Source organism: Salvelinus sp. IW2-2015, unplaced genomic scaffold (genome assembly GCF_002910315.2).
Source record: "Salvelinus sp. IW2-2015 unplaced genomic scaffold, ASM291031v2 Un_scaffold4774, whole genome shotgun sequence".
In the NCBI taxonomy this organism is placed as follows: domain Eukaryota; kingdom Metazoa; phylum Chordata; class Actinopteri; order Salmoniformes; family Salmonidae; genus Salvelinus; species Salvelinus sp. IW2-2015.
The window spans coordinates 8,451-19,427 of NW_019946043.1; the positions used below are offsets into that span (position 1 = coordinate 8,451).

Consider the following 10,977-nt stretch of genomic DNA (forward strand, 5'->3'; position numbering starts at 1 on the left):
CTGTAATGTGCTGTATCTCTGTAATGTGTCTGATCTCTGTAATGTGTCTGTATCTGCTGTAATGTGTCTGTATCTGTGTAATGTGTATGTATCTAGTGTAATGTGTCGGTATCTCTGTAATGGTCTGTATCTCGTAATGTGTCTGTATCTCTGTAATGTGTCTGTATCTATGTAATGTGTCTGTATCTCTGTAATGTGTCTGTATCTCTGTAATGTGTCTGTATCTCTGTAATTGTGGTCTGTATTGTAATGTGTTATCTATGTAGTGGGTCTGTATCTATGTAATGTGTCTGTATCTATGTAATGTGTCTGTATCTCTGTAATGTGTCTTTATTCTGTAATGTGTCGTGTATCTCTGTATTTGTCTTATCTATGTAATGTGTCTTATCTATGTAGTGTGTCTGTATCTATGTAGTGTGTCTGTATCTATGTAATGTGTCTGTATCTATGTAATGTGTCTGTATCTCTGTAATGTGTCTGTATCTCTGTAATGTGTCTTTATCTATGTAATGTGTCTTTATCTATGTAGTGTGTCTGTATCTATGTAGTGTGTCTGTATCTTGTAATGTGTCTGTATCTCTGTAAGTGCTGTATCTCTGAATGTGTCTGTATCTCTGTAATGTGTCTGTATCTTGTGTAATGTGTCTGTATCTATGTAATGTGTTCTGTATCTCTGTAATGTGTCTGTATCTATGTAATGTGTCTGTATCTATGTAATGTGTCTGTATCTATGTATGTGTCTGTATTCTGTAATGTGCCTGTATCTCTGTAATGTGTCTGTATCTATGTATGTGTTGTCTATGTAATGTGTCTGTATCTATGTAATGTTCTGTATCTATGTAGTGTGTCTGTATCTCTGTAATGTGTCTTTATCTATGTATGTGTCTTTATCTATGTAGGTGTCTGTATCTCTGTAATGTGTCTGTATCTATGTAGTGTGTCTGTATCTATGTAATGTGTCTGTATCTCTGTAATGTGCCTGTATCTCTGTAATGTCTTATCTATGTAGTGTGTCTGTATCTCTGTAATGTGTCTGTATCTATGTAGTGTGTCTGTATCTATGTAGTGTGTCTGTATCTCTGTAATGTGTCTTATCTATGTAATGTGTCTGTATCTCTGTAATTGTAAATGTATTATGTAAAACATAGGGACCACAATGTAAATAAGTCCCGACTTTATTGTGCAATCCTTTAAAACAACAATCCTGGTCACTTTTAAAAAACTGTGTGTACATGTTTATGTATTTTTTTAACTGACAAATAAAATCAATGAATCCAAATTGTGTAGCAGCCATTTGATGAATGGAAAGAGAAATCTGTCACAGAACACCAAAAAGTTGAATGACATGCAGAGATTGTCAAGCCTTCAATACTGGTAAGACTACAAGGTAAGGAGGGGTATTTCTGTTTGTCCAGACTGAGTACGAGTATTGATTATGGTTTAAAAAATGCAAACAATGGTATTGAAGTGCTCGAAGTCATTAGACTTTTGTTTATTGGTTGTGTGGCGCATTATTACAAAAACCTGTTGGTGAAAATTTGTTGCATGCTATTTTATATACTGTACATAGAAAATGTGGCATCAAAATGTTGAAAATCAGATTTTCCCCCTAGCTGATCATTGTCTGCAGCCGGCTCTGCAATGGCACGTTGTGTTAGCTAATYCAAGTTTATCATTTTGAAAGGCTAATTGATCATTAGAAAACCCTTTTGCAATTATGTTAGCACAGCTGAAAACTGTTGTCTGATTAAAGAAGCAATAAAACTGGCCTTTGTGGCAGATGAATCAGAATTGTTGGGTAACATAGATAATTAAGATGTCTTATCTGCATAATATGCTTATGTGATATACTTGTTATTAGAATGTATCCCTTTGGACTCTGGTGTTGGCAGTTGCACTTCTTCCCTCAGCTGGGGCTCAGTCACTTGGGGCMCAGAGAGGGGAGAGGTCAGGCTTGTCTTTCACATATCCCTGGTGCTATGCAGAATATCAGACAGGGAAGAGGACAGGATGGAACATTGTCTTCATATGTGAATGTGTCTTTACCTGTTCTTAAACAATGTGAAGGGATGTCATGATTAATGCGGAACCAATTACTTGTCTCCACAATGTCTGTGCTCAAGTCACTCCCTCCTTTGGCATTGGGGGGAGGTGAATGTCAGTGTCTGGAACCATTGTATGTCCTCTCTGATGTTGCACTTATCCTGGGATAGTGTATGATCTAGAGGCTCACTCCCCTCAGTGAGCTTGTCCAGGAGTGGGGTCAAGAAGGGGTTTTACTTGAGATGGGGGTATCTAGAGTTGACAATTGAGTTATGCCATTGGATGAGTTGGTGTTTTTGTGCTATAAAGTACCAGGAACGAGATTAGAACCTCGTTTTAGGGGCCAAACTGAACGATAATTTATAGTGAATTCTATCTGGCTACGGGATACTCCTTTCTCATTTATAAAGTCTCACTTTGTGAACTGTTCCTAATATCTGTGGTTTGTTATGTCGACTAGGGGGTGGATCTTTGCTATAAAAGATCTCAGCAGCCATTGTGTTGCCTCTCTCAACGGTTCATGAGAAATGGTGAATCGTTGAAAGTCATTGCTATTGCAAAGCTCTTAATATTAAAGATTTAGTTTAATAATAACTCTGACTGGTGTGATAAGTTTGTCTCTCCTTATTTGATAGTAAAGAAATGAACCACCACACCTTCTTTAGACTAGTTGAGTATCTGGAGCATCAGCATTTGTGGGTTCGATTATTTGTTATTCTTATCTCTTGCTTTTTGGGGCGTATTTTCTTAAAACTGCGTTGTTGGTTAAGGTCTTTTAAGTAAGCATTTCACTGTAAGGTCTACCTACCCCTGTTGTATTCCTAAACACAACCCACCATCACTGTGTCTCATGTTAATACTGCTCCTAAACACAACCCACAGTCACCGTGTCTCATGTTAATACTACTCCTAAACACAACCCACCATCACTGTGTCTCATGTTAATACTACTCCTAAACACAACCCACCGTCACTGTGTCTCATGTTAATACTACTCCTAAAGCTCTTTTGAAACATCAACTCAATCACCCTTACTGTCACTCTTACTTTAGGCCATTTTCAAAATGTCTCCACAACAGTCTATTGCTCACAGAGCTCTTACAATAGCATACACAAGTTTTTATGTGAAACATGTACAATTTACATCCCATCTTTTGTAGCACACAATATAGCTCAGTATTTGTCAAGGGTGCCAATCATTTTGGTCGTGACTGTATATCCAACAATCAGATAAATATGTAAAAATACATTTATACTCACACACACACACAAACAGACCCATAACACACACACAGAGAGTTATACTTGACCCTGTTATACTTTGACAGTGAACATGACCCTATTGAATGGAGATCTGGGTGTTACTGGCAAACTCTACTGATCATGTTTTAAACATGTAAATGAATAAACTGAACTAAACTAAACACATGAAACCACAGTCCAGGGTCAGTATTCACAAAGTGTATCAGAGTAGCAGTGCTGATCTGGGATCAGTTTAGCCTTTTAGATCATAATTATATGAACCGTCTGAGACACTTTATGAATACAGGCCCTGATGTAACAACCAAAACACAGTTCAAAATTAACCAACATGTGATGTCATGTGATGTTTGGCTAAAATCATCAAAACTAAAACTATATTTCAAGATATTGTCAACTGTACTTACAGAGTGAAGTGAAGGGGAGAGGTCTTGAACAGTCAGTCAACTTACTGTCACTGTGTGGAAACAAGAAGTAGTCTACTGTAAGTGTTAGTAGAAGCAGGCGTAGCCTAAGTGTGAGTTCTGTGGTTGACACATTTTAAAAGTAGCCTAGTCAGGGCATTAACATGCATGAACAGCATGTCACATAAGGGATGTTACTGTATCTAAATAGAAAATGGTCTAAAGTCAGCATACTGTAGTTACATTTCTTTATTTGAGGAGTGGGCCTACATGTTTTACAAGAGACACAATGTGACCCATTCCCATCACTCTTCATCAGCTGGTCCTGAAGGTTCCAGAACAGATGAAAGGGGAGTATCTTTGGTACCAGTTTTCTAGACTAGAGATCTCCCTACTGACATCTCAACATTACTGCAGCTTCCAGGCTTCATATGTCCCTACTAGTCCGATGTAAATATACAAAATAGAAGGTCAAATAACATAAAAAAATGTTAAAAATATATATAGAATAAACCAGGCATGCACATAAAAATACTGTGTTATTGGGACTTATGTTGAACTGGCGTTTGAATTGAGTGACCTAGTGATCTCAACTAGCGTGTTAGCTACATGAAACTGCTGTTATTCAGCGATAAACAAGTATTTTTGTGCATCACACAGCTACTCTGAATGGACTGGATTGTGAACAATATGATGTGCTGCTGCTGAATTACAGCAAGACCCCATAGTTAGCTAGTGAGTTAGCTAACATTTATCTATCAACGTTAACTAGCTAGAAACAACAGACGACAGTGAGCTGACATTATGCCAAGGCCAAGGCAAGCTGCTCTGAGTTTCCAGTGTGTTCTTGTGTGAAAGAGATGTGTTCAGCTCACTGATCTTCAGAACAACGGACCCAAAGTGAACCCTGACATGCATAAAACTAAGTCTGTCTGTCTGTCTGGGATTATTGTGTCCTACTGTATCTGCATGTTGCTTGTTTTTTAAAATTTACATTGAATAATCTTTCATGTAATTGTTTATTGCTGCTTCGTTATTGTTATTTTGTGTAATTCATTTTTTTTTAGCATTTTCATAATTTAAAAAATCTAATATTTTCTTACATAAAAACAACTGCACTGCATTGTTGGTTTAAGGGCTTGTCAGTAACCATTTCACAGTAAGGTTGTATTCAGCGCATGTGACAAGTACATTTTGATGTGATTTGTGTGTTTAGGTGCTGGACATTGCTCCCTCTGACTCTGGGTTTCTGAACCTCTAAAATTCTGAGCCGTTTGGAGGGTTCTACTAGCTGACATATGGAATTGTTTTAAGTTCTAATTTGATTTTGAATTATAGTACCCCTTTAGGTAAAAAAAATTAAATATATGAAAATGATTTGATAAAATATTGAATTTGGCCTTTTCTGCTATAGACAATACAAACGCATTGAACAACACATTCATAAATGGTTAAAAACAAAAGAGTGAAAAAAATGTATCATAAGGACTAACGTTTTGAAGTGACTGTCCTATATCTAGGGATATAACAAAATGTGTTTTTTTGGACACATACACTATACAAAAGTATGAGGACACCCCTTCAAATTAGTGGATTAGGTTATTTCAGCCACACCTGTTGCTGACAGATGTATAAAATCGAGCACACAGCCATGAAATCTCCATAAACATTGGCAGTAGAATGGCCTTAATGAAGAGCTCAGTGACTTTCAACATGGCACCTTCATAGGATGCTACCTTTACAACAACTCAGTTTGTCACATTTCTGCCCTGCTAGAGCTGCCCTGGTCAACTGTAAATGTTGTTATTATGAAGTGATAACGTCTAGGAACAAAAACAAGATCACCGCGCGCAATGCCAAGCGTCGGCTGGAGTAGTGTAAAGCTCACCGCCATTGGACTCTGGAGCAGTGGAAACGCGTTCTCTGGAGTGGTGGGTATAATTTGTGGAACGTTCCATCAGGAATCCGTTCCAAAAACGTCGTAAATATCAAGATTGCCAACAAACAACGCATACAGAGTCGTATAACAGTAGAATGAGATACCGGGTAGGGAGTGAGCTTTGTAATTACGTTTTTCACTCACCACGTTTATTCGGAAAAAATGTCTCTCTTCGTTCTGGTAGCCTCCACCATTTCTCGTTCGTTGGTTTAGTTATTATTTCCGGTGTTCCTGCATTCGCTGGTGAACTCTGTTGCGCCTCAATTGGGGGATCGCTGTGGTTGAAATGTAACTAATGACCGCAAGCCACAGTATTTTTATTAGCTAGGTGGCTTGTACACAATCGTTACCGATGATACTGTATATACCTACTCGTACTACAGAAACATGCATTGTATTTTGCCAAGTTCTTTCGGTGTTAATCCTGTTTCCCAGATATAGCAGGTAAACTGTGCATGTTGTTGAGTTCATCTTGCCTAGTTAAATAAAGCTAAAATAGAACATTTAAAATATATACTATGACCTATTTCAGGTAACCCCAAGATGCTTGATTTACTACAACTGCTTTTTAATAACTTTCCAGTCGTTTGTGTTTTACATTCCGACATTTGAAAGTCTGTTTATTGGACATATATATTAGTGTCTAATAAAAAAAGAGCAATGTATGTAAAGCATCCCATCTGTGTTAAGGTTATAGTGTGTGTCTATGGTGTAGTTTCTCTTGATGTCCACTAGGTGTCAGCAGTTTCAATAATGTCACACCAGGTTCACATGTTTTCATGTGTAACAAATGAAATAGTATTTGTGACATGCGCAGAATTCTACATATGTAGACCTTACAGTGGAATTCTGACTTACAAGCCCTTAAAACCTCTTTAGCGCTAGGGGTCAGAATTTTTTAAATAAAAAAATAATAATAACGTTCCCAAGGTAAACTGACATTTTCTCTGGCCCAGATCGTAGAATTATCATATAATTTATAGATTAGAAAACACTCCAAAGTTTCCAAAACTGTCAAAATATTGTCTGAGTATAACAAAACGTATTCTGCAGACGTTTTTTTTTATCTGTTTCCTGGACCGTCTATCTTCCATTTAAAGGGGTATCAACCAGATTCCTTTTCCAATGGCTTCCTCAGGCTGTGACCAGGCTTTAGACATAGTTTCAGGCTTTTATTTTGAAAAATGAGTGAGACTTTTCAACAGTAGTCAGGTGTCCTCTGAATAGTTCCTGCGCGCGAGAGAGGAGCTCTCCATTTTCCCTTTCTCTCTTAATGAATAGGTTATGGTCCGGTTGAAATCTTATCGATTATGTTTGTTAAAAACAACCTGTGGATTGATTATAAAAAAACATTGTACATGTTTCTACGACCATTACTGATACTTTTTGGAATTTGTCGAACGGAACAAGGCTTTGGTTTTCTGAACATAATGCGCAACCCAAATTGCGCATTATATATATATATTTATTGAACAAAAATAACATTTGTTGTGTAACTGGGAGTCTCGTGAGTGCAAACATCCGAAGATTATCAAAGGTAAGCGATTCATTTTATTGCTTTTCTGACTTTCGTGACCATGCTAATTTGGGGCTAGCTGTTGTAGCATTGATTGATACACTCACAAAAGCTTAAATCTCTTTCGCTGTAAAGCATATTTTCAAAATCTGACACGATAGGTGGATTAACAACAAGCTAAGCTGTGTTTTGGTATATTTCACTTGTGATTGCATGATTATAAATATTTTTAGTAATATTTATGCATTTGGCGCCCTGCAATTCTAGCGGTTGTTTAGGAAAGTGATCCCGCTAAAGGGATCCGTAGCGCAGAGAAGTTAACCAACAATTTAGTTTTAAGAAAAATGTGTTAAGTAAAAATTAAGAAATAAAAGTAACAAATAAATAAAGAGCAGCAGTAAAATAAAAATAGTGAGGCTATATACATGGGGTACCGGTACAGAGTCAATGTGTAGGTAGGGACACCGGTTAGTCGAAGTAATTGAGGTGTTCCTTTCAAGTCCAGCGGTGTAAATTACTTAACAAAAATGTATTTAAAGTACTCCACTACATTCTGTTTATATGTGTTTTTTTTGTATCTGTACTTTTACTCTTCCTATTTCTTTACAACTTTTACATTTTACTTCACTACATTTCTAAAGAAAATAATGTATTTTTTACTCCATACAGTTTCCCTGGCACTCAAAAGTACTTGTTTAATTTCGAATGCTAAGTCTGTCAGGAAAATGGTCCAAATCACACTTATCAAGAGAACAACCCTGGTCATCCCTACTGCATCTGATCTAGCGGACTTACTAAACACATGCTTCGTTTGTAAATTATGTCTGAGTGTTGGAGTGTTCCCATGCCTATCTCTTAAATTTAAAAAACAAGAAAGTTGTGCTGTCTGGTTTTTAATTAATGGAAGGTCAAATAATTTATACTTTTACCACTGATACTTTACCACAACTCTATTAAAGGACATTCTACACAAGGTGTCAATTAATTTCTTGCTATTTGATGGGAACTAGCCTCTACCCCCCTACACACCTCAAGTTAGCTCTTTCATGCCCACAAAAGGCAACATCAAAAATGGCTCTCTAAATATTGCTCTTCTTGGATTTGACCTCTCAAACTCTGGTTTGGGGAGCAACCACCATAACCACCACTCTACCAGACAGACAGAGACTGAATGTCAAGGGCTACTTGAAAATAAGCAAATCAAAGACAACATTTCAGAGGTTGGAGAATGGCGTGGGGGCTTGTACTTCTTGGGTCCACCAACCGTTCCTCAATCTTCTTCTGATGACTACAAGCATAGATTATGAATCTTCAAAACCTACACTATAGGATGGATGTGTTTAGGAACGGGGGACGAAATTCGAAAGTGACGTGTTTTCAATTACCAGCAAATAAACCAACCCAAAAATGTTTATACCATCATCTTAATGTTGGAACTTTGTCCATAAATTGGCCTACTACTGTCTATAAGCTATCATAACATGTGGGTTTTGTCTTGGGGACAAGGTATCGTAATGCCTTTGAATGGTCTACAAAGCATGCCCCCAGGTAAAAGTAGCCATCTGCAGACAAGGTTTGTGTCTAATCCAAATTAAAGTTTGTTACTCCATGACATATCACAACACTATTGAATTTACATTCTTTACAATGATACTGGAGTCTGACTATTTTTTGGCCCTTCCTCTGACACCGCCTAGTTTATACAGTAGGTCCTGGATGGCAGGAAGCTTCTACCCAGTGATGTACTCGTCCGTCAGCAATCAAATTGTATTCATAAATCCCTTACAACATCAGCCGATGTCACAAAGTGCCATACAGAAACCCCAAAACAGCAAGCAATACAGATGCCCCACACTGCCAGGTCTCTTACCTCCTCATAGCCTGGTTCCTCTCTAGGTTTCTTCCTAGTGTGGTGTGCAATAGAGATTGGATCATCTGTGGATCTGTTGGGGCAGTATGCCAATTGGAGTGGGTCTAGTGTTTCTGGCATGATTGCTTGATGTGAGCCATTACCAGCCTTTCAAAGGACTTCATGGCTACCAATGTGAGTGGTATGGGGCGCTAATCATTTAGGCGGGTTACCTTTGCTTTCTTTGGCACAGGGACTATGTTGGTCTGTTTGAAACATGTAGGTATTATCGACTCGGTCAGGGAGAGGTTGACAATGTCAGTGAAGACACTTGCCTGGTAATCAGTCTGGCCCCGCGGCTTTGGGAATGTTTACCTGTTTAAAGGTCTTGCGCACATTGCCTATGGAAAGCCTGAACACACAGTCTTCCGGAACAGCTGGTGCTCTCGTGCATGCTTTAGTGCTGCTTTGCTCGAAGCGAGCATAAAAGGCTTTTAGCTCATCTGGTAGGCTCTCGTCACTGAGCAGCTTGTGGCTGGGTTTCCCTTTGTAGTCATGAATATTTTCCAAGCCCTTCCACATCCAACAAGCATCAGAGCCGGTGTAGTAGGATTCAATCTTAGTCCTGTATTGACGCTTCAGGACAAGTCTCTGAATTTCCTTGAGTGGGCCAGCCAGAACCCTGACTTGAATCCAATCTAACATCTCTGGAGAGACCTGAAAATAGCTGTGCAGCAACGCTCTCCATCGAACTTGACAGAGCTTGAGAGGATCTACAGAGAAGAATGGGAGAAAAATCCCCAAATACAGGTGTGGCAAGCTTGTAGCATCAGACCCAAGGCTGCAATCGCTGCCAAAGCTGTTTCAACAAAGTATTGAGTAAAGGGTCTGAATACCTATGTAAATTTAATCACATTTTGATTTAATAAATTGGATTTCATTTCTAAATGTCACACCCTGATCTGTTTCACCTTTCTCGTGATTGTCTCTACCCCCTCCAGGTGTCACTTATTATCCCCCCTGTCTGTGCCAGTTTGTCTTGTATGCTTTTCAAGGCAACCAGCATTTTCCCTTACTCCTGCTTCTATTCTCTTTTGCTAGTCCTCACGTTTTCTGGACTCCGTACCCGCCTGCCTGCCCTTACCTCAAGCCTGCCTGCCACTCTGTACCTCCTGGACTCTGAACTGGTTGACATTTTGCCTTTCCACGACCATTCTCTTGCCTAGCGCTTTTGGATTGTTTAATAAATATCAAGACTCAAACCATCTGCCTCCCATGTCTGCATCTGGGTCTCGCCTTGCTCTTATACTAAACCTGCTTTTGCTTTGACATTGTTCGCTATTGTGTGTAGATTGATGAGAGAAAACCAATGTAATCAATTGTAGAAGGCTGTAACGTAACAAAATGTCAAACAAGTCAAGGGGTCTGAATACTTCCCGAAGCACAGTAAAAATATATAAGTCACCTTGTACCAAATATTTTTTTAACCACATAGTTAAATTCAGAAATGGTAGGTTGAGACTAATACAGTCAGGATAGTATAACGTATCCCATCATACCCAAGACATTTAGTACAGTCTTCCAATACATTAATCAAGAGTCAATGACTTTATACCATTATGGTAGTTAAGGCTTTTTAATGCCACTGATGGTAAACACAAACTGTGTGTCCAAATTCCTTTTCATCAATATAATGGTTAACGTTCTCTGTAGAAGTTGCAGAAAGGAAAATACCTACTGTAGCTATGTAGGCTTCTTGCTGGTTACCAATTGTCACAACAACAAAAAAACATAATAGGTTTGTTTTTCAATTCCAAATTAAACTAGCATGTGCATTTCTCTAAGAACCTAGAGGTAAATTTCAGTCAGATAACTGAAAAAAAAAAAAAGTTAACTGAAATCCACTATCATTCGCTTATGCCAGCTTAACCATAACCCATCTATACAGTTCAGTATTGCAATATTA

General features: G+C 38.3%; 1 long non-coding RNA gene across 1 annotated transcript in view; it reads right to left on the reverse strand.

Moving 5' to 3' along the window:
- Window positions 1-5,910, reverse strand: part of LOC139026435 (uncharacterized) — a 9,487-nt gene extending 3,577 nt beyond the window's left edge. Inside the window, exons 1-2 of the long non-coding RNA XR_011478207.1 lie at window positions 5,791-5,910; window positions 3,711-3,760 (exon numbers count right to left, since the gene is read on the reverse strand). This is a non-coding gene — a long non-coding RNA (uncharacterized lncRNA). The remainder of the gene's footprint in view (window positions 1-3,710; window positions 3,761-5,790) is intronic.
- Window positions 5,911-10,977: the final 5,067 nt, after the last annotated feature.